General features: G+C 41.3%; 1 protein-coding gene across 3 annotated transcripts in view; it reads right to left on the bottom strand.

Moving 5' to 3' along the window:
• JADE1 (jade family PHD finger 1) overlaps nt 1-24,721 on the bottom strand; it is a 506,990-nt gene that overhangs the window by 350,352 nt on the left and 131,917 nt on the right. For 2 of the 3 annotated variants that reach the window (XM_057310064.1, XM_048212307.2), the window contains 3 exons: nt 8,895-9,065; nt 1,869-2,004; nt 393-529 (listed from right to left, as the gene is read on the bottom strand). The gene's annotated coding sequence lies outside the window, so the exon portion shown is untranslated. Of the gene's footprint in view, nt 1-392; nt 530-1,868; nt 2,005-8,894; nt 9,066-24,721 lie in introns of those variants that run through there. The other variant, XM_048212310.2, reaches the window with a different exon arrangement.

Below are 24,721 nucleotides of genomic sequence, written 5' to 3'. Positions count from 1 at the left end.
CCCCCCCATGGATATTTATATAATATAGGGAAAAATTTCTTATTGACTTAAGTCATTTTTATTACAGGCTTATTTTGTTTTTAATTCCTGTGAAACCCAAAGGATAAAGTGTGTCTATTTATTCTCAAGGGGTCCATGCCTCACTAAAGAATGAACTGGAAGACAGAAACTTCCAAGCTCTCTGAGGAGGTGTGGTCAGCATTATGGCGGTCACTGGTATTTCTGGTTCTTCCCCCTTAGTGGCACATGGAAGGATGGCATTTCTCCATTCCCTTGAGGTTAAGCATAGCCATGTAACTTACTTTGGCCAATGAAATATGATCGGATGTAACGTGTGTCACTTCTGAGTGGAGGAGTTAGTTAAGAGTCAGTGCACAATTATCCATGCTCACCTCCTCTGCAGCCGCTATTGTGGCAGCACACACTGTGAGGACAGGCCACCTGCCGCTGGGTCTCAGAGCCACTCCGTCAAGCAGAATCTCCACCGAGTTTTGGAAGCTGTTGTTATCCCAGCATAACTTTACCTATCCTAATAGGAGAGAAGAATAGTTTGGTGGATAAGGAGGTTAACCAGGAGAAAAAGTGAAAAGAAGCCAAAGGCTAAAGAGTCCTGGACATTTTGAATTCTACTGGAAACCTGGGACTCTGAGCGCTGGAAAACTCGGTATCTAGGCTGCTATTCTTCCTGAATTGAGCAAAAGGAGGTAGAAGTTGAAAAGCTGAATGGATCTGTACCCTCAGGTTTCTAAACGGATGACTGGAAAAGATCTAGATTCCTAAGGACCAAATACAAAATCTCCTGAGCTGAATATGGAATTGAGAATGAGTCAAATCAACTTAACAAGTATCTACTGAAGGCCTACTCCTTGTAAACCCTGTGTTCAACATCGTAGGAGATGCTTAAGAGTACAGAAGCCCCTTCTTTCTTTCAAGGAACTTACAATCTAATGAGTGAGCTCAAACTTAACATCAGTTAACATCAAATAATGAAAGTTTTAAATAAAAGCCTCACAGGATAAATGTGTTCCCACAAAGTAGTGAAATTAGTGACCAAATTCACCATATATAGAAATCCCTATCAATGACCTAAAGGGACTCAATGACCATCAAAAACTTTACCATAGTTTGTATACTGCTTCATCCTCACATTCACAGTCAATATATTCCTGTCAGAGCCTTGTGGTTGACACTGGCCACAAGCAGAAGAGATGGAGAGGATGTTCAGGCTTTCAAAGCAAATAGTGGAAGAAGAAAGAGTTCCTCAAGTTCTTGGTGGCTCAACTAGAAATATTCAAAAGCAAAAAAGCTGCGTTGTAGGGACTGCCTTGTTTTGCTGCATGCCCTCAGTGTAACAGTAAAAGACCAGAGGAAGGCCAAGGCCAAGAAATGCAGCAGCTATCTGGCTATCATATTCATGTGCCCCACCCGGCCCCCACCCCTGCTCCAGATGGCTCGGCTATAACAAGTAGGAATGCTGCCAACTCACTGGGCAACAGGTAAGGAGCTCACTGCTACATATGTCATGGCACCTAGAGGCAGCACTTGAGAATCTGTCTTTGAATTAAAATATAAGTTTGAGATCTTTTTTTTTTTAAAGATTTTATTTATTTATTCGACAGAGATAGAGACAGCCAGCGAGAGAGGGAACACAAGCAGGGGGAGTGGGAGAGGAAGAAGCAGGCTCACAGCGGAGGAGCCTGATGTGGGGCTTGATCCCACAACGCCAGGATCACGCCCTGAGCCAAAGGCAGACGCTTAACCGCTGTGCCACCCAGGCGCCCCTAAGTTTGAGATCTTATTAAAGAAAAGTTGATACTAAGGAGACTACTATCTCATCCACTTCCCTCCCGAGCCTGGCCCCAACAAACCTGTGCTGTACAAAATTACATGACATCAGGGTTAAGATGAAGGTCTGTTCCTCTTTCTCCAAGTCTCTGGAATCATTGAAGGTTGAGGGTAAATTACCACCCCTAAGTGGGTTCTTCAAGCTGTATGACTGAATGCCTGTAAAGAAGTAAGAGGTGAAGAGTTCATTTCTTACTAGAATTTGAGCAACCCACCAGGTAGCAGCATCAGTAAGTCTGAGAGAACACTGTTGCTTTTTCCTTTGTATAAAGAAAGGGCAAAATGGCAAAGTCAGTGCCATCTACATCCACAGACCTTCTGAAGGGAAGAGCAATGCCCACTGTCCAGGCTGGGGAGCACTGTGGGCAGGACTTTAATAAAGGTTACTCAAGAACTGCCAATCATAAACTGGGAGGTGGTCTGGCCTCCAAAGGTCTGTCTAGAAAGAGACTAGGTAATTATGTGATTAATTGAGCCAATGTGTCTCTCCCATACTCTCTTCTCTTTCTAGAAATTGAATGGGTAATACAGGGAAGATAGTCATTGAGTTGTTAGTGGGAACAGAAGCTGAAAAAATGTATACAGAGAGCACATGCCATGTTGGAAAGCTATGGGACAGAGGGTATGAGAGTGCCAAAGTCAAGCCTAAGCTGAAGAAATGAGCTAAAGAAGAGGTACACAAAGCTGAAAGGTAGGCCAAATTGGTGGCAACAGTTGAGGTGGACACAGAGGCCAAGTCAACTATGATGGATAGGGAGGGGGCAGGAACTCCCAAGGCTGAGCTGTGCTGGACCTCCCAGTTCTAGCTTCCTCATGGCCTCCTGAAGACTAGTTTCCCATGAGACTCCTGTCTCCTGTTTCCTGCCAATAAACCCCATCAGCAAAGTTGGCTTGGCGTGTCCCAGCTCTTGTCAAATTGCCTAAAACACATACAGAGGGCCAGGTTCTACAGACACCTAGATACTGGCCAGTCTAGACCAGTCCTGATGCTCCTTCACCCATGTCACCAGATGTTTTTCATCCTAGGCATTTGATGCATAGCATGTCAGGTTATATTGTTACTTATTGGTATAGGTTTTGATGCTGTCTCAACAGCTATTTGTGCTGCGGAATATTTTTAGCATGAGATGGGGGAGGTGCTAGAAGAGCAGTTGGTGAAGAAGAGAACTGTCCTAGGTGGGGATGGTGTTACATTCTCCATGCTGTGTTAAGTGTTTTGCACACATATATGCTCAAAAAAAAAAAAAAAAAAGGTTGATGATGGCATGTCAATCTCACCTCCCTGTGCTTATAAAAGACAAGTACAGGCAATTGAAAATGAGGTCTCAGGGGATCTCTGGCAATTGAAACTCTTTCTCCTTCAGGGAGTAAACCAGAGAACACATAAGGGTATGCATGTGGTCCCCACAGGAAGATATCACATAGGGCAGAAGATTTCAGGAAAAGAAAGGGGGGGGCTTTTCAAATCCATTTAAAACAATCCATGCAGCTGTTTCCTGAACTCTCCGGAAGAACTGAGATGCAAAATGCCATATCTCCTCTCCATCCCCCCTCCCTAGCAAACTGGCTTTCAGGTGACGCAATGATGAGACCTCTGCGGTGAGCTGTCTGGAGGGATGCTGCCAGCCAACAGAGCATGGGGTGCTGCCACCTCTTGGATATTTGTAGCCAAAGCAAGTCTCTGTCCCAGAAAGGATGTATTTCAGTGATATTATGAAATGTTAACGGGCAATCTGTTCTGAAATAATTGCTCAGTGTGTTGGCCTCCTTTTCCATTTTAGAATTTCAAAGGCATTGCAGGCGGAAAACAGTGCCAGCCTGTTAGTGGTACCTACACTGATTAAATCTAGCCCATCACAACCACAGCTACACAAAAGCTCTTTTTCTCAATTAATAAAATGCAATTAATGGCATCATTGAAAAACTCCTGACACTTCAATTTAGAGCTACTTAGAGCTTTAATTTAGAACTATGTGCAAATTTTAGGATATGCATTTTTTAGCTGACATGATGAACAGCACCTAATTTCTGGGATACTCCCAAGTTTCTGCAGGGAAAAAAGAATGTTTACTAGAAACATACGCAACAATGACAGCTTCTTTCCCTTTCTTCCTTACACACGCACACACACACACTCACACATGTGAAACCCAGTTCAGTTCCAGTTATGCAGTGGCCACACCATCTCCCTCGCCTGTGGGAAACCTAATACATCCACAATGGAAATATCTAGGGTACTCTGAACTAGGATACAAATTCTAAGGCCTTTATTGCATGATGGTCCTTTTGAAATATTTATATTGATCAGCCCAGTTCCTGAGAGAAAATAGATTGTTTCTCTTATTCTCCCAGGTATAGGTCACTTGAGCAGTTGGGTTGTCATTTTTTTAATCTCCCCATTTCCCTAAGGACAGTGAGAGGATGATTTAAACGGCAACATTAGCTGCTTTAGGGTAGATTTTCAAAGCTACACCAGGGGAGTTAAAAGCGCAAATCCTGTTATTGTTACAGGATTAATGCACAGAAGTCCCAGAATACCGCTTTGGAAATGTAGCCAAGGAATATTATTTTAATGTACTGTACGTTATTTTTAGACTCAGCTATAGCCCAATTATCAGCTGGTGTATCAAAAATGAGACAAGACAGATAGCTGTCTTTAATCCAAAATTCTAATGAGGTTTTTGGTGTTTGTATTTTCTCACCACTTAGAAGTCTGGATATTTGGAGGAAAAAAGTAAAAGACAGAAACTATAGCAGCTACCTCCTACCTACTTTGTTGCTATAGAGGCTGCTACTTAGAGTACTGATTCTATAGAATATTTTAGTGTTTTTTTTCCCCCTAGGAGAGGCAGGAGTATGAAAGGAGGTATTGAATCATGGGGACCTCTTGACCACACTATAAAAAGCTGCAAATCAACCACAGCATACTAATGATTTCAAAGCAGCAAGTCAGGGTTCCTGCCATCACTCATTTCTATTTCTGTTTTTACACATCTTAGACTGTTGTTCAAAAATAACTATCTGCAAAAGGTCTTCCAGTTGGAGTAACTTTGCTTCCAAGTTGCCCTGTGGGCATCAACCAACATTTATTGATTCTCCAGACGCCTGCTGTTGGGTTTTATTAAACTGAGCTTGTCTTTCCTTTTGGCCTCTGAGTAATTGCATAGATCGGAGAGGACTACATCACTGTCTCTAGGCTACAACTAGTCTGTTAGATGATGGCCCCCAGAAGAACTCCTGCCTTTCTGTTAGTCAAGAAATACTCTACACTAACTTTCAAATCCCAGAGTATCTTCCATTATCTCAAAAGGTATTGTATCTTTCTAAAAAGTTCAAGCATGCTTGCACAGATTTGTTTCTATGTGAGGCAAGGTGATGGGGTGTATCCCCACTTCAATAAACTCTGGGAGTTCACTACGTCAGTAGTTCACTATGTCAGTAAGGAGAGTTTCACTTGGAACGCTCCCTGTCTTTGGCTGCAAAGGACTTGTAGACCCCAGACCCACTTCAGCAAACAAAATAGGACTCCTTTTGCATCATCAGTGCCGACCTTGTTTTTTGGAGTTTTCAGGAGGATTAAATGAGCAACATTCTAAGAAGCACTTAGCAAAGTGCCTGGCATGTTGTAGGCTCCCCTGAGTTGAGGAAGCAGCAGCACCAACAATTTTTAAAATTTACCTTTTATACTTACAAGCATTTTTTGATTTACAAAATTATTTTTTGTATATTATCTCACCAGCAATACACTGACAAATCTCTTTAATATCTGTTGTGGGTAAGCACGTGTTTAATGTAGAGCTAACTCAAGTTACATGTAAGCTTTTCCTCATGTAGTTTGTACACAGAAGTCGAGCTATAAATAGGATTAGAATGAAATTTTCCATTTCAGTTTCTGGGGCATTGTCCATATCTTAACCCCATTCATCTGTGTTTCTTAATCTCTGAAATGGAAGTGATTGGATCCTATACACTCAAAAACCAGAAGAGTGCTCCCAGTTATAAATTTGAAAAATTTAAAAATAGATCAATAATTCTTATGAATATCCACTATTGGTATGACACAATAATTAGACACTATGATATATATACTTTATGAATAGTTTCTCCTCTCAAGGAACATTAATTTAAGAACTATTAGGATACTTGTATACACCTTTATTTTACCAAGAACAAAAATTCACCAGCATCTAGCATAGAAGCACACCTAATATCTTTTAATTCCACATACTCATTATACATAAACGAATAAACACTATGAATCGCTAAAGATGAATTTCAGCATCAGTTGGTGCAAGTAGAAACTCCCAAGAACTTGTTGCCCCATCTGCAAAAAGGGAGGACTAGCATTGGGGAATTTTAAAAGGATAAAGTGAAACAATGTATGTGGAGGGCTGTGGTAGGCAGCCTTCTAAATGGCTCCCAATGATCCTCACCTGCTGATTTTCATGCCCTATATAATACCCTGCCCTTAAGTTTGAACTAGTGATATGCTTCTAACTAACAGAATAGGGCAAAGGTGATGGGATGTCACTTCTGTGATGAGGTTACAAAAGACTGTGACTTGCATCTTGCTAGTCCTCTCTCTTGCTGGTAGTCTCCCTTGCCCTCTCGCCTATGAGAGGCTCACGTGGCAAGGGACTGAGGTGGACCTCTGACCAACAGCTTGTGAGGACCTAGGGCGTTAGTCCAACAGCCCACAGGAAAGGAATCCCACCAATAACCCAAGTGAAAGCAATTTCTCCCTTAGTCAAGGCCTGGAATGACCACAGCCCTGGGTAACATCCTGACTGCAGCCTTGTGAGAGACCCTGAAGCTAAGGACCCAGTCAGGCCCACACCAGGACTCCTGATCCACAGAAACTAGCAGAGAATAAATGTTGTTTTAAGGAATGCCATTTTGGGTAATTCATTATGCTGCAGCAACAGGTAACTAATACAAGGACCTATTGCACCATGGCCACATTAAAGTATGCAAACATACAGTATATAAAGTATGCAAATATAGGAGCCATTTTATTTTAGAGTGGGATTGTAAATAATAGTGGGCTTATGTACAAGACTAGTTTTTAAAGCTAGCAAAGAGAATCATAAATTTGACCTTACTAAGGAGAAGAGCTAACTAGTTAGTCAATGGAAGGGAGTGACTGGGCTCAATTCTGCTGACAACCTCAGCAAATTGGAGGAGATAGTCCTGTATGGCAACCAACACCAAACAGCAGTGATGAAGGAATATCCTCAGTTACACAACTGGTAGGCAAAGATGCACTTAAATTCATCACTGCTGAGCAGGGGTTAAAATGGCAGTGGCCTCCTGGAACCACTTCTGTAAAACACTGGGAAACATGGTTGCTTAGCATGAACCCTGGCCTTGCAGAAATTAAATGATTCCTTCAGCAGTCCTATTTTGAACTGTTCTCATCGCCTGCTGTAGACAGTTGGCTCTCAATCCATTTTATAGAAGCACTTTCTGTTCCTTGGATAAAAGGAAGTACATAAATTTCAAGTGCCATATTACCATACATGCATGGTTCTGTTTGGGCACAAGCATGTTGTTCTTGTCATAAATTCTGACTCAGAATGGGAGCTTGGGATTTACCATCTCACTCTTTATAGTTACAAGATCGACTAAACTGATTACAAGAAGAAATATGTAAGCTTTGAAACTGTTCACACCAGTGATGTGGTTCAGTAGCTTGTAAAAGTGGCAAATAACAGCAAGCCAAAAGAAGGGAATTTCAGGAAAGACAAGGCTCTTAAAAACACAGGGATGGTCATGTTCAGAATCCAGAAGCAGCTGGTTCACTTTGGAGCCTGGGATACTCTCTCTACTGCCTGTTATTGGACTATGGTCCTTGGAAACATGCGTTTACTGCCCTCTAGTCCTCTCTCCATTGTACCAGAGTTTCTAGAACCCCCTCTCTGAGATATGGCACTCCCAGTAAGTGAGAGACAGTCATTCTGGGGAATGGAATTTTCTCAAATTCTCTAAATCTTCAGCTGCTGTGTGTGTGTGTGTGTGTGTGTGTGTGTGTGTGTATGTGTATGTGTGTGAATATGTTGGCTTGGTTGGGCTGTTTTAGTCAGTCAAGAGCAATCCTGAGCCCCATTACAGTCCTCTTTTTGCCCTTCTCCAGGGCTTCAGGCAGGTAACACAGCCACTAAAATGGAAAGCTGTGTAGGTAGACCACAAGGGTATGAACTCTACCTATACTGTTTACTAGCTGTGAGGCCTTGAACAAATTCTCTAAATCCCCCAAGCTTTACTTTCCTTATATGAAAAAAAGTATGATATTACCTCCCTCATAAAGTTAAGGTAAAGATTAAATGTGACTTAGCACTGCACCTGACACATAGTAATACAATGTAAATGTTAATGTTTATATAGTATTACTGTTTAATTTTGTTAACCCTCTTTTCATGTGTCAAAGTGTTAGCTCTTTGAAGACAAAAAATGTTGGGATTTAGACATGGATTTTTACATAGTTGGATATTTTTGAGTAATTTTTCAGTGAGTGTACTGTACCTAGGCTAAAAAATCCCTGCCAAGAAGTCCTGAGAATGTCCTCTTTTCTATTCAATCTTCATTCCCTCCCTTGGTGATCTCATCCCCTTGTGACTTTAAATACCATCTGCTTGCTGACAACTTCTAAATTTACATCTCTAGCCTAAATCTCTTCTTGAACTCCAGATTCTGGTATCTAACTGTCTACTTGACATCTTCATTAGGATGTCTAGTGAGTATCTCAAAATCCACATAGAGTTCCAAAGTACAATTCTTGCTCTTCAAAAAAAACCCAAAAAAACCCTGCCCACCCATAGACTGTATATCAGTTGGTGATAATCCCATTAATTCAGGTGCTCAAGCCAAAAACCTTGGAGTCATTCAGTTTTTCTTTCATAACCTATGTCCAATTCATCAGAAAGTCCCACTGGTTCTACCTTCAAAATCTGGCCATTTCCCACCAATGCCATTGTCAGCTCCCTGGTCTAAACCATCACCTCTCACCTCCAATAGCCTTCTTTTAGAAATAAAATTATTTTTAGGGGTACCTGGGTGACTCAGTTGGTTAAACATCAGATTCTTGATTACGGCTCAGGTCATGATCTCAGGGTTGTAAGACCCAGCCCTGCAGTGGGCTCCACGCTGGGTGTGGAGCCTGCTCTTAAGATTCTCTCTCCCTCTCCCTTTGCGGCTCACGCTCACTCATGCTCGCACTCTCTCTAAAAAAAAGAAGAAAAGAAAAAAAAGAATGAAAACTATTTTGAAATTCTTTTTAGGGGTGCCTGGGTGGCTTAACAGGTTGAGCATCTGATTCTTGGTTTTGGCTCAGGTCATGATCTTGTGGGTGGTGAGATCAAGCCCTATGTTGTGCTCTGCACTCAGTGGGGAGTCTGCTTGAAGATCCAACCCCTCTGCCCTTCCCCCCACTCACATTCTCTCTCTCTCTCTGTAAAATAAATAAATCTTTTTAAAAAAAGAAAAATTTTATTTTTTTAAAGATTTTATTTATTTATTTGACAGAGAGAGACAGCCAGAGAGAGAGGGAACACAAGCAGGGGGAGTGGGAGAGGAAGAAGCAGGCTCCCAGTGGAGAAGCCTGATGTGGGGCTCGATCCCAGAACGCTGGGATCACGCCCTGAGCCCAAGGCAGACGCTTAATGACTGCACCACCGAGGCGCCCCTAAAAAAAGAAAAATTTTAAATTATATATTCTGAACTCTTTTTTTAAAAGATTTCTTTATTTAGAGACAGAGAGAGAGAGAGAGGGAGTAAGAGCAGGGGGAAGGGCAGAAGGTAAGGGAGAGAGATTATCCCAAGCAGACTCCACACTGAGTGGGGAGCCCAATGTGTGGCTTGATCCCATGATCCCGAGATCATGACCTGAACCGAAATCAAGAGTCAGATGCTTAACCACCCAGGTGCCCCCATATTCTGAACTTTTTGAGAGTAAGTTCTATCACCCCAAGAATTCTCTAATGTGTATTTTTCAAAAACAAATATAGTCTTATATATACAACCAGCATATAACTCTTTGAATTAGGAAATAACAATACAACACTACCATCCAATCTCATTCAAATTTTGCTAATTATCTCAAGAATGCTCTTTTTCCTCTGTGGGCCAGGATCCTCTCAAGAACATGTGTTGCATTTAGCAATTATGACTCTTTAGAGTTGTTTGCTTTGAAACAATTCCTCAGTCTTTCCCCATCTTTCATGTACTAGACACTCTGTAGGATGTATTACATTCTGTAGGATGACCTCTGCCTTAGTCCATGCAGGCTCCCCTAACAAAAGTCCACAGACGGGGTAGCTTAAAAACAGCAAACATTTATTCCTCACAGTTCTGGAGGCTGGGAAGTCCAAGATCAAGGTGCCAGCATGGTCATATTTTGGTGAGGCCCTCTTCCTGGTTCACAGTAGGCACCCTCTTGCTGTGTCCTCATATGGTGGGAAGGGATCTAGGGAATCTCTCCAGAGCCTCTTTTATAAGGCACTGACTCCATCCATTAAGGTTCCACTCTCACGATTTAAGCACCTCCCAAAGGTCCCACCTTCTGACATCATGTTGGTGTTAGGATTTCAGTATGTAAATTTTGGAGGGACACAAGCATTCAGATGTTAGGAACCTCCAACATGGAACATTTAATGTTTCCTCATGATCAGACTCAGGCAATTCCCTCTTGGCAAGAATCCAACAAACAATGCCATGCTCTTCTCAGTGCATCACATCAAAAAGCACACAACATCAATCCATACCACAATGGTGATGCTAACCTTGGTCACTCGGTCATGTTGATGTCTGCCAGGTTTTTCCACTTAAATTCACCATTTTTTCCTTTTGTAACTGATTAATATTTTATGGGGAGCTATTCCTAGATTATGTCAAAATACTCTATTCCTCATGAAATCTTCACAAAATCAACCACGTCTGTGACGTCTGCCAAATGGCAATTCTCTTATTTACACGATTCCTTCTATGTTTATTAGTTGGCATTCTACAGTTAGGACAAGCTTTCCCTTTTCATTTATTTATTTATCTGTATGGCTTTATGAATTCCTACTTTATTCAATGGGTTATAATCCATTATTATCATATTTTTAAAGCTAAGTTGTCCCTGATTTGGTCAGTGGGACCCCCATGTCCTTTTGAAACATCTACGCATTCATTGAGCATTTCCTTATTTTCCAGCACAAGAAGATGTTCCAGGCCCATCTTACACTTTCCATGCCCCCCCACCCTGGAATCAGCCTTTGGCCATTTCTCCAAGGACCCTGGCTTCTTTCAATACAGGGTGGTATTTAGAAACCAATATCTGGGTGCTTGCTGTACTCAGTGTTCCTAGGGTTCCATTGCCTCTAAGCCCTTTCAGTGGACAGAGCCAAGAGATTTGTATATGTATATTCAAAGACACACACACACACAGAGAGAGAGAGAGAGAGAGAGAGAGAGAGAAATTGAGACCATGAGTTCATTCTGATACCTCCAATTCTAATCCAACACTTTAGAGTTCCTACTAGCCTTTCCCCTTTCTATGCTCGTAAATTCCTCCTCCAACAGTGAGACTTGGCTCCTATTATCCTCAGTCTATTTACTTATATGTGTAAATTAATTTGCTCAATATAATGAACCCTCCACCATGCTGGCGTCTTTTTGCCTACCACCTCCACATTATCCACTCTCTGCAGTATTCTCTGCTCCTGGTCCACCAGTCTATACCTCTCCAATCCTAGCCCATGTCTGTATGGCTCCCCAGACCCTCTCACATCCCCACATTTTCAGCTGCCATGCTGTCTCCACCATGTGGCAAGGAACAGAAAGGAGATGGAGTTGCAATAAAACCCTCCACCCCCAGAGTTGATCCTCACTCAAGAGCCAGAGTAACTCTGATAAAATATAAGTCTAATCACACTCATCCTCTGTGAAAAAACCCTCCATGACTCTCCATTTCACTCAGAGTAAAAATCAAAGCTCTGACAATGGCCTAGAAGGTCCAATATGATCTGAGATTTGTTACCTATCATTTTCCTTCTCACTCAATCTGCTTCAACCACAGTGTGCTTACTGTTTCCCAAACATGCCTGACTTATTCCCACCTTTAGGGTCTTTGTACTTGCTCTCCTCTTTACCTAGAATACTTCTCCCTATATAGTTACACAGCTCACTCCTTACCTCCTCACAGCCTTACCTCCGTCAAATCTTTGCTCAAATGCTACCTCAAGGAGGCCCACCCTAACTATCCTTTAAAAAAGCCAATCCTTTCTAGTGGAAGCTAATAAATAAGCAATTGTGAACTGTCCATTATATTAGCATTCTTTAGATTGGCAAATTTATTAATACATTTTATAATTTCTAGAAACATATTTCTTTACAGTACATTCTTTCAATAAAGAACAAAATGTGGGGGTGGCTCAGTCGGTTAAGCATCTGCCTTCAGTTCAGGTCATGATCCCAGGGTCCTGGGATCAAGTCCAGCATTGGGCTCCCTGCTCAGAGGGGAGCCTGCTTCTCTCTCCCTCTGTCTGCCTGGTGCTCTGACTGCTTGTGCTCTCTTTCTCTCTGTCAAACAAACAAATAAAATCTTGAAAAAAAGAACAAAATGTGTTTATTAACAGATCCAAAAAATAAAAAAATAAATAAAAAGCCAATCCTTCCAAGCATATTTGATCCTCCTTTTCCTTTGTTTTCCAACTATATATTTTTCTATGCATTTATCATCTTCCAACATGCTATCTAACTTACTTAAGTATTATGTTTATCATTTATTATCTTTCCTCTTCTTTACCACCTCCACTATAACATAAGGTCATTTGTGGCAGAGATTTTATTTTTCACTGATGCACCCAAGCACTTAGAAGAGTACCTACACATAGAAGGAACTCAATACATAACTGTTGAATAAATGAATTAATGAATGAATTAACATAAGCATTCTTATCTCCATTTTACTTACGAAGAATTGGAGTCTCAGAAAAGCCAAAAGAATTGTTCTAAAGCTGACAGGGGTTAAAATAAATTGCCTAAGGTCACATACTATTAAGTTATTTCTGAAATTATATTCCCAAATTGTTTAATTTCTGAACAATTTGGCAATTTAATAAATATTGATCTATTTGATTAACGCAGAAAGGGCACCTCCAAGGTGCCTAACTTATAACCAAAAACATTATAAGAACTATGACAAGATGATTTACTGTGTATTACATACTGGTATTTCCTCAAAAAGAAAAACGTAGTTTTGTTTTGTTTTTTAATTTGAATTCCAGTGTAGTTAACATACAATGTTATATTAGTTTCAGGTGTAAAATATAGTAATTCAATACTTCCATACATCACCCAGTGCCATCACAACAAGTGCACTCTTTAATCCCCATCACCTATTTCACCCATCTCCCCACCTACATCCCTTCTGGTAACCACTAGTTTGTATTCTATACTTAAGAGTATGCTTCTTGGTTTCATTCTCTCTTTTTTTCCTTTATTTTTTTTAATTCCACATATGAGTGAAATCATATGGTATTTGTCTTTCTCTGATTTATTTTGTTTAGCATCACACTCTCTAGCTCCATTCATGTCATTGCAAATAGCAAGATTTCATTCTTTTTATGGCTGAATAATATTCAATTGTGTGTGTGTGTGTATCACATCTTTTTTATCTGTACATTTATTGATGGACATTTGGGCTGCTTTTTGGCTACTGTATATAATGTTTGCTATAAACATAGGGGTGCATGAATTTTGAATTAGTGTTATTGTATTTTTGAGGTAAGTAGTGCAATTACTGGATCATAGGATAGTTCTATTTTTAACTTTTTGAGGAGCTTCCATATTGTTTTCCATAGGGACTGCACCAGTTTGTATTCCCACCAACAGTGCAAGAGGATACCTTTTTCTCCACATCCTCACCAATACTGATTTCTTGTGTTTTTTATTTAGTCATTCTAATAGGTTTGAGGTGACATCTCATTGTAGTTTTGATTCGCACTTCTATGATGATGAGTGATGTTCAGCATCTTTTCATGTGTCTGTTGGCCACCTGGATATCTTCTTTGGAGAAATGTATGTTCAGTTCTTCTGCCCATTTTTAAATTGGATTATTTGTTTTCTGGGTGTTGAGTTGTAAGTTCTTTATATATTCTGGATACTAATCCTTTTATCAGATATGTCATTTGCAAATATCTTCTCCCATTCTGTAGATTGCCTTTTAGTTTTGTTGATTACTTCCTTTGCTATGCAGAAGCTTTTTATTTTGATGTAGTACCAGTAGTTTATTTTTGCTTTTGTTTCACTTGCTTCAGGAGACATATCAAGAAAAATATTGCTATGGCCTATGTCAAAGACATTACCACCTGTGCTCTCTTCTAGGATTTTTATGGTTTCAGGTCTCACATTAGGTATTTAATCTATTTTGAGTTTATTTTTATGTATGGTGTAAGAAAGTGGTCCAATTTCATTCTTTTGCATGTAGCTGTCCAGTTTTCCCCAGACTTTGTTCAAGAGACTGTCTTTTTCCCATTGGATATTCTTTCCTTCTCTGTCAAAGATTAATTGACCATGTAGTTGTGGGTCCCTTTCTGGGTTTTCTATTCTATTCCATTGATCTGTGCATTTAATTTTGTGCCAGTACCACACTGTTTTGATTACTACAGCTTTGTAAAAATCTTGAAGTCTGGAATTGTGATACCTCAAGCTTTGCTTTAAGGAAAACTTAATTTTGTCAGATGGAGCAGAATCAGAAAGAGGTTCTTGAGAAATTAACAAAAATCTCAGAGTCACTGAGATTCTCAAGATGATTTATTCTATACTTCCTAATTCTATTTCTCCTATTGGGTCAGGCCAGAACTCCTGTTAATGAAGTACTTCCCTAAGGCTAAATGATTTTCCATCTTCCCCCATAAAGAAAAAAATCCCAGAGTAAATTGGTTTTATATATAAAAATGTTCATCATGACATTATTTATTATAGTAAAATAGTAAAAGCAACCAAATGTCCCACCATGTGGGAATGGTTAAGTAAACTGTGGTATATGTTTTTGTTAATAACTGATTTGTACTTGTGGTCCTCCAACCAAAATCTATGTCAGATACACCCAGATTAAACTATAATGACAGATAACATTTATTGAGTAGTTATTATGTGTCAAGCAACATTTCAATAATTTATATGTATTACCTTAAACCATCACAAGAACCCCATGAGACAGAATTTTTAAAAATTAGATTCAATTAGCCAACATATAGTACATCATTAGTTTCAGATGTAGTGTTCAATAACTCATCAATTCTGTATAATACCCATGCTCATCACATCACGTGCCCTCCTTAATGCCCATCACCCAGTTACCCTAACCCCCCACCCACCTCCCCTCCAGCAACCCTCAGTTTGTTTCCTATAGTTAAGAGTCTCTCATGGTTTTTCAAGACAGATACAATTTTTAACACTATTTTACAAATGAGGAATTTGGGGCTCAGGAAGGCTAAGAGTCAGGGAGTAGACTCATGAGGGAAATGGCTTTTCCATCATGCTAGAACGGTAGAGACAGAAATACCTGGCATCTTACTCTGATCTCTTCCTTTTTTTTTTTTTTTTTAAAGATTTTATTTATTTATTCGACAGAGACAGAGACAGCCAGCGAGAGAGGCAACACAAGCAGGGGGAGTGGGAGAGGAAGAAGCGGGCTCACAGCGGAGGAGCCTGATGTGGGGCTCAATCCCACAACGCCGGGATCATGCCCTGAGCCGAAGGCAGACACCCAACCGCTGTGCCACCCAGGCGCCCCTGATCTCTTCCTTTTATCAGCCTGAGTCCAATCAGGAGAAAAACACAGTACAGTGATTTGAACAAGAATGTTTAACTTAGGAGTTGGGAGGTAAGATGGCGGAGGAGTAGGGGACCCCTTTTTCAGCCGGTCCCCTGAGTCGAGCTGGATAGGTACCAGACCAGCCTAAACAACCACGGAATCAGCCTGAGACACAGGAAGATACATCTGGATCTCTACAAATGAACATCTCCAGCGCTGAGTATTGAGGTTACGAAGCGGGGAGCCGTGAAACCACGCACAGATATCCAGATATCGGAAGATAAACGGAAGGGGGAGGGAGCCGCCGCATTCGGGCGCCGGGAAGCGGCAGCCACCTGCACGGGGGAGCGGGTGGACTCATGGACGGCACACGGGAGAGAGCAGACTCAGACTGTTGAGCCGGGAGCTCACGCCACCAGGCATCTCGCAGAACTCCAGAATCCCGGTGTGCTCACTGGATCCAGACTGAGACCGGGAGCTCCTGGAGCACACGCGGGGTGGCTGGCGGGCCACCTGCATGGGGGAGTGGGCGGACTCGCGGTCGGCACCCAAGAAACAGCAGACTGAGACCCTGAACTGGGAGCGTTCGCCACCAGGCTTCTCACGGAACTCTGGAATCCCGGTGTGCTCACCGGAAATAGACTGAGACCTGGAGATCCGGGAGCGCACGGGGGCGGCTGGCGGCTGGCAGCGTTAGAAACACAAAGGACAGAGACATGCCAGCCCTGGAAGTGAGGGCTGGGACACCGGGTGTGGGGCGCACATCCCGGGACGCTGCAGGGTTGAGCTGCACCAACAGAAACAGAGTTAAAGTGGCCAGAACATCAGTGGAGAACGGGCCGCAATCCCTCTGTTCTGAGACAGAGGCTGAAATTCGGCCGCTGCTGCTCTGACTCTCGGAAGAGGCACAGAAGACCGCCAAGGAAAGCCACCAGAGAACAAAAGCCTGGAAATACCGGCTCAGAGAGTGCCCATCCCCATCCCCCATCGCAGGGGACACGGAGACTCTACCCAAACAGGGTTGCCTGAGTATCGCAGCTGCAGGCCCCTCCCCCAGAACACAGAAGGCAGGCTGAAAAATCAAGAAGCCCACAACCCGGGGCGCCTGGGTGGCGCAGTCATTGAGCGCCTGTCTTCGGCTTAGGGCGTGATCCCGGCGTTCTGGAAAGGAGTCCCTCATCGGGCTCCTCCGCTGGGAGCCTGCTTCTTCCTCTCCCACTCCCCTGCTTGTGTTCCCTTTCTTGTTGACTGTCTCTCTCTCTCAGATAAATAAATAAATAAATAAAATCTTTAAAGAAGAAGCCCACATCCCCAAGATCCCTATAAAACAAGGGGCACGGCCTGGGACCCAGTCAATAATTTGAGCTCTGGACAACCCTGCAACCTCTCCTCATAGGAATGACAAGAAGGAGAAGCGCCCCCCCAGCAAAGAAAAGACAGTGAGTCTGTGGCCTCTGCCACAGAAGTAATGGATATGGATGTAACCAAATTATCAGAAATGGAATTCAGAGTAACAATGGTCAAAATGATGAGTAGAATTGAAAAAAGTATTAACGAAAAGGTTACTGAGAATATAGAATCCCTAAGGACAGAAATGAGAGCAAATCTGACAGAAATTAAAAATTCTATGAGCCAAATGCTGACAAACCTAGAGGCTCTGACGGCCAGGGTCACCGAAGCAGAGGAACGGGTTAGTGAATTGGAGGATGGGTTAATAGAGGAAAAAACGAAAATAGAAGCTGGTCTTAAAAAAATCCACGCCCACGAATGTAGGTTACGGGAGATTACTGACCCAATGAAACGATCCAATGTCAGAATCATCGGCATCCCCGAGGGGGTGGAGAAAAACAGAGGTCTAGAAGAGATATTTGAACAAATTGTAGCTGAAAAGTTCCCTAATCTAGCGAGGGAAACAAACATTCATGTCCAAGAGGCAGAGAGGACCCCTCCCAAGCTCAACCACGACAAACCTACGCCACGTCACGTCATAGTGCATTTCGCAAATATTAGGTCCAAGGATACAGTATTGAAAGTGGCCAGGGCAAAGAAATTTCTCACGTACCAAAGGCAAAGGCATCAGAATTACGTCAGACCTGTCTACACAGACCTGGAATGAGAGAAAGGGTTGGGGGGGCATTTTTAAAGCTCTTTCAGAGAAAAACATGCAGCCAAGGATCCTTTATCCAGCAAGGCTGTCATTCAGAATTGATGGAGAAATAAAGACATTTCAGAATCGCCAGTCATTAACCAATTTCGTAACCACGAAACCAGCCCTACAGGAGATATTAAGGGGGGTTCTATAAAGGTAAAAAGGCCCTAAGAGTGATACAGAAAAGAAAGTCACAACCAATACAAACAAAGACTTTACTGGCAACATGGCATCATTAAAATTCTATCTCTCAGTTCTTAGTGCCAATGTAAATGGTTTAAACGCTCCCATAACGCCACAGGGTTGCAGATTGGATAAAAAGACATGACCCATCCATTTGCTGTCTACAAGAGACTCATTTCGAACCCAAAGATGCATTCAGACTGAGAGTAAGGGGATGGAGTACCATCTTTCACGCAAATGGACCTCAAAAGAAAGCTGGGGTAGCAATTCTCATATCAGATAGATTGGATTTTAAACTAGAGACCATAGTTAGAGACGCAGAAGGGCACTATATTATTCTTAAAGGAAGTATTCAACAAGTGGATATGACAATTATAAATATATATGCCCACAACAGGGGAGCAGCAAGATACACAAGCCAACTCTTAACCAGAATAAAGAGACATATAGATAAAAATACATTAATAGTAGGGGACCTCAACACTCCACTATCAGAAAGAGACAGAACACCCTGGCAAAAACTAAGCAAAGAATGAAAGGCTTTGAATGCCATACTTGACAAGTTGGACCTCATAGACATACATAGAACACTACACCCCAGAACCAAAGAATACTCATTCTATTCTAATGCCCATGGAACATTCTCAAGAATAGACCATGTTCTGGGACACAAAACAGGTCTCAACCGATACCAAAAGACTGAAATTATCCCCTGCATATTCTCAGACCACAACGCTCTGAAAATGGAACTCAACCACAAGGAAAAATTTGGAAGAAACTCAAACACTTGGAGACTAAGAACCATCCTGCTCAGAAATGACTCGATAAACCAGGAAATCAAAAATCAATTTAAACAATTTATGGAGACCAACAAGAATGAAAACACAATAGTCCAAAACCTATGGGATACTGCAAAGGCAGTCCTAAGAGGGACATACATAGCCATCCAAGCCTCACTCAAAAGAATAGAAAAATCTAAAATGCAGTTTTTATATTCTCACCTCAAGAAGCTGGAACAGCAACAGAGGGACAGGCCTAATCCACTCACGAGGAAGCAGTTGACCAAAATTAGAGCAGAAATCAGTGAATCAGAAAACAGAAGTACAGTAGAGCAGATCAACAGGACTACAAGCTGGTTCTTTGAGAGAATCAATAAAATTGACAGACTACTAGCAAGACTTATCCAAAAGAAAAGAGAAAGGACCCAGATTATTAAAATTATGAATGAAAAAGGAGAGGTCACGACCAACACCATTGAAATTGGAAGGATTATTAGAAATTTTTATCAACAGCTATATGCCAATAAACTAAGAAATCTGGAAGAGATGGAATCCTTCCTGGAAACCTATAAACTACCAAGATTGAAACAGGAAGAAATTGATTTCTTAAATAGGTCAATTAATTATGAAGAAATTGAGTCAGTGATAAACAACCTTCCAAATAACAAAACTCTAGGCCCAGACGGTTTTCCTGGGGAATTCTACCAAACATTCAAAGAAGAAATAATACCTATTCTCCTAAAGCTATTTCAAAAAATAGAAACAGAAGGAAAGCTACCAAACTCATTCTATGAGGCCAATATTACCTTGATCCCCAAACCAGGCAAAGACTCCCTCAAAAAGGAGAATTACAGACCGATCTCCCTAATGAATATGGACGCCAAAATCCTCAACAAGATACTTGCTAATAGAATCCAACAGTACATTAAAAGGATTATCCATCATGATCAAGTGGGATTCATACCTGGGATGCAAGCGTGGTTCAATATTCGCAAATCAATCAGCGTGATACATCATATCAACAAGAAAAGACTCAGGAACCATATGATCCTCTCGATTGATGCAGAAAAAGCATTTGACAAAATACAGCATCCTTTCCTGATTAAAACCCTTCAGAGTGTAGGAATAGAGGGTACATTCCTCAATCTCATAAAAGCCATCTATGAAAAGCCTACTGCAAATATTATTCTCAATGGGGAAAAGCTGGAAGCCTTTCCCTTAAGATCAGGAACACGACAAGGATGCCCACTCTCGCCACTATTATTCAACATAGTACTAGAAGTCCTTGCAACAGCAATCAGACGACAAAAAGGGATCAAAGGTATCCAAATCAGCAAAGAAGAAGTCATACTGTCTCTCTTCGCAGATGACATGATACTCTATATGGAAAACCCAAAAGAATCCACTCCCAAACTATTAGAAGTTATAGAGCAATTCAGTAATGTGGCGGGATACAAAATCAATGCTCAGAAATCAGTTGCATTTCTATACACGAATAACGAGACTGAAGAAAGAGAAATTAGGGAATCCATCCCATTTACAATAGCACCAAAAACCATACGTTACCTTGGAATTAACTTAACCAGAGACGTAAAGGACCTATATTCTAGAAACTATAAATCGCTCTTGAAAGACATTGAGGAAGACATAAAAAGATGGAAAAATATTCCATGCTCATGGATCGGAAGAATTAACATAGTTAAAATGACCATGCTACCCAGAGCAATCTACACTTTCAATGCTATCCCGATCAAAATAGCAATGACATTTTTCAAAGAACTGGAACAAATAGTCCTTAAATTTGTATGGAACCAGAAAAGGCCCCGAATCTCCAAGGAACTGTTGAAAAGGAAAAACAAAGCTGGGGGCATCACAATGCCAGATTTCGAGCTGTTCTGCAAAGCTGTGATCACAAAGACAGCATGGTACTGGCACAAAAACAGACTCAGACCAATGGAACAGAATAGAGAACCCAGAAATGGACCCTCGGCTCTTTGGGCAACTAATCTTTGATAAAGCAGGAAAAAACATCCGGTGGGAAAAAGACAGTCTCTTCAATAAATGGTGCTGGGAAAATTGGACAGCTACATGCAAGAGAATGAAACTTGACCACTATATCACACCATACACAAAAAAAACTCCAAATGGATGAAAGACCTCGATGTGAGACAGGAATCCATCAAAATTCTAGAGGAGAACATAGGCAGCAACCTCTACGACATCGGCCAAAGCAACCTTTTTCATGACACATCCCCAAAGGCAAGAGAAACAAAAGATAAAATGAACTTATGGGACTTCGTCAAGATAAAAAGCTTCTGCACAGCCAAGGAAACAGTCAAAAAAACTAAGAGGAAGCCCAAGGAATGGGAGACTATATTTGCAAATGACACTACAGATAAAGGACTGGTATCCAAGATCTGCAAAGAACTTCTCAAACTCAATACACGAGAAACAAATAAACAAATCAAAAAATGGGCAGAAGATATGAACAGACACTTTTCCAATGATGACATACAAATGGCTAACAGACACATGAAAAAATGTTCAAAATCATTAGCCATCAGGGAAATTCAAATCAAAACCACACTGAGATACCACCTTACGCCAGTTAGAATGGCAAAAATTGACAAGGCAAGAAACAACAATTGTTGGAGAGGATGTGGAGAAAGGGGATCCCTCCTACATTGTTGGTGGGAATGCAAGTTGGTACAGCCACTCTGGAAAACAGTGTGGAGGTCCCTTAAAAAGTTAAAAATTGAGCTACCCTATGATCCAGCCATTGCACTACTGGGTGTTTACCCCAAAGATACAGACGTAGTGAAGAGAAGGGCCATATGCACCCCAATGTTCATAGCAGCAATGTCCACAATAGCTAAATCGTGGAAGGAGCCGAGATGCCCTTCAACAGATGACTGGATTAAGAAGTTGTGGTCCATATATACAATGGAATATTACTCAGCTATCAGAAAGAACGAGTTCTCAACATTTGCTGCAACATGGACGGCACTGGAGGAGATAATGCTAAGTGAAGTAAGTCAAGCAGAGAAAGACAACTATCATATGATTTCTCTCATCTATGGAACATAAGAACTAGGATGATCAGTAGGGGAAGAAAGGGATAAAGAAAGGGGGGGTAATCAGAAGGGGAAATGAAACATGAGAGACTATGGACTATGAGAAACAAACTGAGGGCCTCAGAGGGGAGGGGGGTGGGGGAATGGGATAGACCGGTGATGGGTAGTAAGGAGGGCACATATTGCATGGTGCACTGGGTGTTATATGCAACTAATGAATCATCGAGCCTTACGTTGGAAACCGGGGATGTACTGTATGGTGACTAACATAATATAATAAAAAATCATTAAAAAAAAGAATGTTTAATTTAAATAGTTATTAACTATATTAGGAGATTGGCGTAAAAAGCAATTGGCTACTAAGAAGTAAAAAGAATTGTAAAGAACATGGTAATAAGGAGCATTCCCTACCCCTCAGGGCTGAGATACAGTGCCCAACCAGGGTTGAAATCCAGACCTCAGTGGAGAGGGCACAGTCAAAGCTCAAAGAATAGCAGAGAAATTGCCATGGTGCCATGTTAACCAAACTTACTGGAAATCTACTCTCTGAAAGTTGCTGAAAATACATTCTCTAGGATGTTGGCAAGCTGTTCATAGGGAGATGTCTCAATGAAGGCATTCCACTACAAAACCAGTAAGATAAGGTAAAAGGGTAAGTTGCTGCCACTGGTTGCTGCTGGCTACCATGCATGGCAGGAGCCAGGTGCTTGAGAAGCCACAGGCACTGCAAGAGCATGTCTAGGGAATAGGTCAGAGTAGGAAGCAAATTTTTCTTCTCTTGCAATATCTCTCTACTGACAAAGCTTAACATGCTACCACCTGGTAAGGAAAAACTATCTAAAGGGCCTATATCCATTTTCTCAGAATAGTCAACAAAGAGTGAATCTGTAATTGCAAGGCAATAAATTGATAACTGACATAGCCTCCAAGACAAGAACACCACTTATTCTTGTTGAGTGTGGTTCCAGGAAAGTTCAATGTTGTAATAACTATCTTCAACAAAAGTGCATGGTTTGTTGGTGTAAATTCTTCCATGGACACAAAAGGGTAATGAAAGGATTCTGAAACCTTCTAGATCCAGAGACCTACTATGGAGAATGTCAGCTGACATTCTGTGCCACATTTGGATCAGTACAGAGCAAGAGAAGATATGCTGAGATATACTACATCCACCACCATCTTCTGAAGACATCTTGTTATGTCTTCAGAATATATAAGGTTTTATATTCCTGCTTAACTAATTTGGGAACATAAGCAAAGCTGACTCTATGTGTATGTTGTAGTATCTTCCACCAAGCTGTGTCTTACCTGAAATGTTACAGCACTCCATGGAATGTTATGCAACCATTAAACATGTTATTAAAAAGAGTTTGTGGTAAAATGGAAAAATGCTGATATTATAATTCAAGTGAAAAAACTAGGGTGCAATACTGTAATATGTGAAATAAGCAAAAATGCGTAAGAAAGTAGAAAGGAAGAGAAAAAAATAGCACCAAAATCAGTCATTGTCTCCAGGCAGAATCAGAGTAATTTTTTCCTTTTCCTATTATTTTTCTATATTTTACAAATGTTGCTATAGGGCATGTACTAGTTATAACTTTGGGGCAAAACAACTTATGTAACTATAACAACAAGAAATATATATGTGTGTGTGTCTGAAGTCTTAAATTGAGCCAAGGTTTGGTATCCAGAATTTGACAAATAGAGTATCTGAACCAGGTCTCTATAGTCTACCCAAAGTAAGTAACTGGGACCCATATCAGTTTGGCTACCAGGTTATATAGATTGTCTACCCTGGATGAGCTCGAAAAGGACAATATATTTAGAAAACAAAATGAATTCCATTTCCTGAACCATGAAAGTTACTGAGACCTATACATATACCTGAGTAGGATAGGAGAAAACACAAAATATAAAGAATTAACCAGCCAAAGATTGAAATTCAGCCATGTCTAAGTAAAACCAGCAGAATTTGAAATGTCAGCAACTTTCTTATTTAAGAACTAGACAGGCTGGGGGCGCCTGGGTGGCACAGCGGTTAAGCGTCTGCCTTTGGCTCAGGGCGTGATCCCGGCGTCATGGGATCGAGCCCCACATCAGGCTCCTCCACTATGAGCCTGCTTCTTCCTCTCCCACTCCCCCTGCTTGTGTTCCCTCTCTCGCTGGCTGTCTCTATCTCTGTTGAATAAATAAATAAAATCTTAAAAAAAAAAAAAAAAGAACTAGACAGGCTGGTAAGAGCAGGGGAAGAGGGATCCTGAGCTTACCTCCTCCCACAGATACATCAAGACAACAATTACATATAACGCAACTCTCTCTGAAAATGACCTGAAGACTTGGCAGAACAGATCTTCCATAGCTAGACATAAAGAAGGAGCCACACTGAGAATGGTAGGAGGGGCAGAGACATGGTAGGGAACTAAGTCTCTGGTGTCACAACACACAAGTGGGAGTCATACCATAGGCATGGAGGTCCTCTCTGAGGAGCAAGGGAATCAAGCCCTAAGTTGGGCCCCCCAGCCTCGGGAACCTGCACTGGGAAGATGAGCCCCTCAAAATGTTTGGCTTTGAAAATTAGCAGGGCTTAATTCCAGTGGGGCTTATTTAGAGACAGAGGGCAATAGCAAATCAAAACTCCACTCTTAAAGGGCCAGCACCCTATATTATTCAGTTAAACACCCAACACAAGAGCAACAGTTTGAAAAATGTTTGAGTTACATGTGAAAGAAATCTACTGACTAATTTTAGGGTATGTGCCAGAGGGACAGGGATCTGTAGGAGCCTTTTCCAGGAACAGAAATGCTGGGTGCCATCTTTCTTACCCTCCTTCAGCCTAGCTGGCCAGACGTTTGTGGGAGCCAATTCTGACACACTCTATCTACCTTGCTAT

This window comes from Ursus arctos, unplaced genomic scaffold, assembly GCF_023065955.2.
Source record: "Ursus arctos isolate Adak ecotype North America unplaced genomic scaffold, UrsArc2.0 scaffold_11, whole genome shotgun sequence".
Classification (NCBI taxonomy): domain Eukaryota; kingdom Metazoa; phylum Chordata; class Mammalia; order Carnivora; family Ursidae; genus Ursus; species Ursus arctos.
This window is presented reverse-complemented; position numbering and strand designations above follow the sequence as displayed.